We start from the raw sequence: 6,713 nt of genomic DNA, 5'->3' as shown, positions 1-6,713 counted from the left end.
ACCGGCAACTACTAACGGATGCAAGTTTTGAAAACTGGCGGCAACGGAGATGCTGATGCAATGCATATGATGCGAATGATGCGATGATGATGCGACAAAAGAAAAATAAACACATGACGAAAACGGAATAGAAGGGGAATCTTCTGGAACGTCGGTCTCGGGCTGTCACAACTCTCCTACACTACAAGAGGATCTCACCCCGAGATCCAAGAATGAAAGGGGGAGGATGAGAAAGAACAAGAGGTAAAAATTTAGTCGCTTCTTTGACAAACGAGTGAAACCAACGATCCTTGAAGGTTGCAAAGAGATGAGGAATGATATGAGAAATAAGCAAGAATTCACGGAAAATTTCGGCAGCACTTCGGTAGGAAAATGGGACAAAAAATTCGAAAAGGTAGGAGAATTAGAAAATATTCATAACAAACAACTAAATAGAACAAGGGAACACCATTATCTTGATAGAAGAACATAATAGACCTAAAGAGCAACATCACAATGCCTCCGGAACAATAGAATAGGAACTAGCTCATACGGAAGAAGAGAATGAAGAGAGAATGACAACTACTAACTCCAATGAACTTGGCAAGCATCCTTGCAAGAAGAATTGGACGGAGTTGTTGGAAAACAACAACGAAAGATCAAGATAGTAGTGGGCTTATGGAAACCTTTTCAAATTAATGAAGTGACAACCAGCCACTAACAGAAAACAAGGATTGATTGGGAGAACAAGATATGAACAATTTCTTACACCAAGAAGATACATTGATAACTTGGATTAATGACAAGCACCATGATAGCAACAATCCATAGGAAAAGCTTTAGGTGAAATCCGAACCAAGATAGCTCAATGAAGAAATCATGGGTCGAAAATATCTCATGATCATAGAATTGGTTGATTTAATTATCTCATTCTTGAAGGAATAACTCTTCGAGGCTCCTACACTAACAAGAACGCTATAATACCACCTCAAAGGATAAAGGAAGAACAATTTCACATATAAACGCAAGAGAAAGGATACTTGAGGTTCTCCAACAAGAATCTTGAAGAACACTTGAGAATGAATTGAAACCTTGATGAACCACCATGAAGGACCTCCGTATACAAATGAATGACACAACGATATGAAGGTAGAAAAGAATAAGATTATGACCTTACCAAGATTTAGATGAAGCCTCGCCAAGAGATACTAAAAGAACTTGGAACTCCGGAAAAGAAAGATAAGCGCTTGAGAAAAGAATTGATATCATGAGCCACTCCGGAACAAGAATTCAGATTACTACGAACAAGAATAAGAATTATGTTATGCTTATCCTTCATCAAATTTAATTGATGACAAGCAACGGATTTAGCATACCAATTAATCTTCTTGAAATGATTGAGGAGAGATATGAGCACAAACTAGAAGAAATCTTGAAAGAGACACCGGTGAGAATTGAAATGAATGAGGCGACCATGAATGGCTGGAGATACATGAGAAAGAAGAGATCATGAGCCACCTGAGAGAAAACTAGAACAAGGCATCGGATAATCGAGAGACGAACGAAGAGACAACAATTGAGAAGAGTCGAGGATGAAAGCTGAAAGCTGAGAACGAAGAATCTTCTGAAATGATGGCCTTCGGACGATCGAGAATGAAAACAACTCAGAAAAGCACCGGATAGCAAGAAAGGGATTACTCATGATTAGGAACAATTCAAGATGATAGCACAAGGCTGAAATGATGAATATCCAAGATAATAGACCAAGATTTGAGAGAAACACTCCTTCGGTCTTCAAAGGAGAGAATAATGAGAAGAACACCACCAAGAATAACTAAGACACTCCGGAATAGTGAAGAATGCAAGGTTGAGCCAAATATGAGAATTAATTCGAATAGGCCTTGGAGAAGGGATATGACTGATGAAATTCATACTTATGTCATAGTTGAAAAGAATTAAAGACCTCCGGAAAGATTACACAGCTATATAAGATCCTGGGAAAATCCTGTGGGTTATGGGCCCACTCGAAGAAACCACCGTTGAAACAATTACTAACAAAGAAAGATACTGCGCCGATAGAAATGAAAACTTGATGAGGTTGAGCAACTCAAAATAATTAAGGAATTGAAAACAAGAAACTCTGAGACATCTTCAACGCTCCGGGTAGAATAGAGATAACTGAATAAACAAGATAGACTGATAAGAATCTCCAACATAGGAAAAGAATTACAAGGACGAAAAGGATATGATGAACACGGACAACTGAATTGAATTCACCGGAAAAGATAACACGACTGAATAAAGATGAACACGAAGCTCCTGAGAATGTTCACAATGAATCAACGGCTATGAAAGGAAGACGAAATAGCGGAAGCATCATTGGAATGAAATGCACTTGGATGAAATTCAATCACTAAAAAAAAGGGCGGGAGGGCGGGTAAAACAAAGACAACTTGGGACAAATGAGATGAACTCCGGAATAAAATGAGAAAATGACCTTGCAATTTTTTTTGGAGAGAATTGAATCCACTTGGAGAGAAACACACCGGTTGGAAAGAATTGACAAGACAACTCCGGTTGACAAGAACTGATAAGACAACTGATTGAGCAAAGAATTTGCATTCTCACATAAAAATATGAGAACACAGACTAGGAAAGATCTGAAATCACCACTTGACATCGAAGCAACACGAATTACCACATTCCAACAAAACAAAGGGTGAGGCTTAAGAAAGAAGCCAGAACAAACTCATGAGAAAGATTCCGTCTGATATTTTCATGGACAAGATCGCACGGGCTCGAACCTTACAGTAGCCATCAAGTGCAAGGCAGTGCACCCAACATACGAAGCATCCCCCAGTCGTAGCAAGCTACAAGGACTCTTTAAGACACAACGTGTACCGCTGTAAGTCGACCGTGAACAAACGAATCCACTAGATGTCGAACCCCAACCTAACATCATGCATTTGTTGTAAGATTGTCCTATAAGCAACTACTAGAATTCTCACCTATGAATTCCCGAAATATCTGGTCATGCAATCTGGTACACGGATACAAGGAGTAATATCACACAACTCCTATACTAACCCGTCACCTGTATCACATCCGTCAACACACAACCAGAATTTCGGACCTTCATCTACTACACACCCTCGTGATCACAACGATACAAAGTATGGCAGTACTCCCGAACAATCTCCACCGGTACTGGCGACATCGGGGTTATCTCGCCACTACTAGTATTGAAGCAATTACGAACATCCTTTGTTCTGAGATACTAAGAAATCTGAATGATAACGATGTGCTCAAGAATCCCCTGGAGCTCAACTCCCCTGAAACTCAAAGCAGATAGGAGGCACCAAGAAAGAACTCCGTCACATCGGCATCATATAGATCTCAAAAATATCCGCGTGATCCTAAAAAAATTTGAGTGAGAAGAGAAGTAGACTAAATTATTACGTCAAGATTCCTCATCAGAGCATAGAAGAGGAGAAAAAAGAATCCTACTCTCCAATATATAACTAGACTCAAAGTAGTTTTTCACTAGACTCAACTCGGCCAAGTTCAATCAATCAAGGGGGCTCCTAGGTCGGTACTGCTCTGATACCAACTTGTCACGCTCAAGATGCAACCCTATCCTCAATTTGGCATGAAGGCCTCGTCAGGGATAGAAGCGCATCTCGTCGTGTCGCAAGAATGGATATCGTTACAAGTATATGTACTGAAAAGAAGAGATATATATATATAGAATTGGCTTACACTCGCCACAAGCTACATCAGAGTCACAGCAGTACATTACATATTCATCAAGAGTAAGAGCAGGGTCCCACTACGGACGAAAACAAACGAGAAAAGAAGAACGACGTCCATCCTTGCTATCCCAGGCTGCCGGCCTGGAACACATCCTAGATCGATGAAGAAGAAGAAGAAGCAACTCCAAATGAACAATCAATGCGCTCGCGTCAAGTAACCTTTACCTGTACCTGCAACTAGTGTTGTAGTAATCTGTGAGCCACAGGGGACTCAGCAATCTCATTTCCAAAGGTATCAAGACTAGCAAAGCTTATTAGGTGAGGCATGGTTAAGTGATGAGGTTGCAGCAGCGGCTAGCATATATTTGGTGGCTAACTTACGAGTACAAGAAATAAGAGGGGGAAGACCTACGCATAACAGACGTGACTACTGATGATCAAATGAATGATCCTGAACACCTACCTACGTCAGACATAACCCCACCGTGTCCTCGATCGGAGAAGGAACTCACGAAAGAGACAGTCACGGTTACGCACACAGTTGGCAAGTTTTAATTAAGTTAACTTCAAGTTATCTAGAACCAGTGTTAAACAAAATTTCCACGTTGCCACATAACCGCGGGCACGACTTTCCGAAAGATTTAACCCTACAGGGGTGCTCCAACTAGTCCATCACAAATTACCACAAGCCGCATAGAAATCCTCAATCACGAAGCTCACGATCTCGGCGGATTCCCTAGTGGAAAACCTCAACTCTGAGATTACCCAAAGCATCACCGAATTCCCGATGCACAAGATATCTCGTCAAAGGTAAAACTAATCCAGCAAGGCCGCCCGACGTGTCGACGTACCCGATAGGAACCGCGCATCTCATTCTCAGGACACGACGGATGGAACTAGCTACGGGTGCCAAACCTCTAGTTTCCTCGCGGTGGCCCCGCAAGCAGACCGTTTGGGACCAACACCATCAGCACTGGCCCCCCCCCCCCCTGTTTATGTAAAATTACTCCTCGGGTAGCGCTAAATCCCTATGCATTTTAGTATTATCAAATTATTATGTTGGGCAAATAGTACCAATGTTGGGCCTTGCCAGACCAGCTTTAATCTAAAACAAATTATCAAGGGGTCCCCATAACAACCCCGATCGTGTTAGGAGCGCTCAATTATGGAACATAACACCGGAAGCCGAAACTAAGGGGGCAAAGGTGGAACAAAACACCAGGCTAGAAAGGCCGAGCCTTCCACCTTGTACCAAGTATATAAGTGCATTAAATTAAATAGCATTAATATGGTGATATGACAAGGAACCCATGTTTTCACATGGAAGCAACTGCACCTGCAACTAGCAACGCTAACACAGGGTTAAGCAAGCGGTAACTTAGCCAATCAGTGGTTTGCTAGGTCGAACAGGTTGAAGGTTTTCATGGCATTGTTGAGAGGCTGATATTTAACATGTGGTAGGCAACTAGACATAAACGATAGAAGCGGTAAAACTAGCATGGCAATGATAGTAATGGTATCTGGGGAAATGGTCATCTTGCCTGAGATCCCGCTTGGAAGAAGAATGCCTCCGTGAAGCAGACGAACCGATGTAGTGGAACGGGTCCTCACAATCCGACACGCTTGCGGAACTCTAACGAGACGAAGTAAACCGGAAACAAGAATCAACACACGATATTCACCACACGATGCACAACACAAATGATACATGAGCAGCTGAACACATGCAAGTTACGGCATGACAATTCACACAATCAAACACTACACGTTAAGTGAAGTTCAATATGCAACGAGTTGCATATTGACGAAACTCCACGTTTATTTATTTAGTTCTATCCCGATTAGATACACGGCAATATTAAATGTGGTTAAACATGGCAAGAGGTGAAGCGTAATTTAATGTCCCTATCTAGGCATTTTAAATGAGGTCGGAAATGACATATAGCATCTCCGAAATGACCTCACGTGTTAAATTCTAATTCTGTCCAGATTTGTCCTAATCACATTTCAGGTTTTTTAAAAGGCAAAACAAAGTAGTTCACGTGATTCTACTCGTCGTTCTGGTCCATTTACATATATGGCACATCTCCAACGGAGCTACGGACAAATAGTTACGACCTAAACCGTTTTTAACACGTCGACACGCAAACCGATGCAAACCGCACACTAAACAGTCTAATTATGCATGAGAGTTGGAAAATATTACCCTACGCAATATTCTACATGTTTTACATATACAGCTTGCTCCGATCTGATGCACAGTTTAAAATCTATGGTAGCTTTTAAAATCAATGCTTTTGTGAAAAGGAAAATAAATTGGAGGCGTAAAAAGAAACCTACATGGGCCAAAACAGGGCACGGTCCAAAGTGTGCAGAGTTACTATGATGTGCATAGGGCGATCTATTCTCCCTCAAAAATATGGAAACAACGAAAAAATAACAAAAGGGCTCCGAGGGATTCGATCCCCTGGTCGCCTGGGTTGCAAAGAGTGGCGCTGTCCACTAGGCTATAGCATGTATCCTGGCCTAAGTGTGGCTGCGGGCGAAGTGTAGTGCGTAGGAATAAATTTAGAATACCACACGCAAAAATTGGGTGGCCTGGGACTCGAACACAGGATCTCGTAGGAGCAGAACTGCTGAGATAGCCAACTCGGCTAGATATATGTTCGTGTTATAGAATACATGCGCTTCGAAATATCCTTACTTGTCAGAACAGATCTAAAAGCACCACGAAGTTCAGTTACGGGAAGTGTCGTGGTTTTGTCACGGCAGATGTCCTCGTGAGAGAACTTAGGTGTGAGGCCATCGCAACCATGTGGCGGCTTGAAGGGGTTGGTCGGAATCGAGAGACGCGAGTTTACCGAGGTTCGGCCCCTCCGATGGAGGTAAAAGCCTACGTCCTGCTTGTGTTCCATTGATGGAGATGATGATCTTGATTACAAGGGTGCAAACTCGCCACCTCTAATCTCATGGGTGTCTAAT

Source organism: Hordeum vulgare, chromosome 7H (assembly GCF_904849725.1).
Source record: "Hordeum vulgare subsp. vulgare chromosome 7H, MorexV3_pseudomolecules_assembly, whole genome shotgun sequence".
Taxonomy (NCBI): domain Eukaryota; kingdom Viridiplantae; phylum Streptophyta; class Magnoliopsida; order Poales; family Poaceae; genus Hordeum; species Hordeum vulgare.
This window is presented reverse-complemented; position numbering follows the sequence as displayed.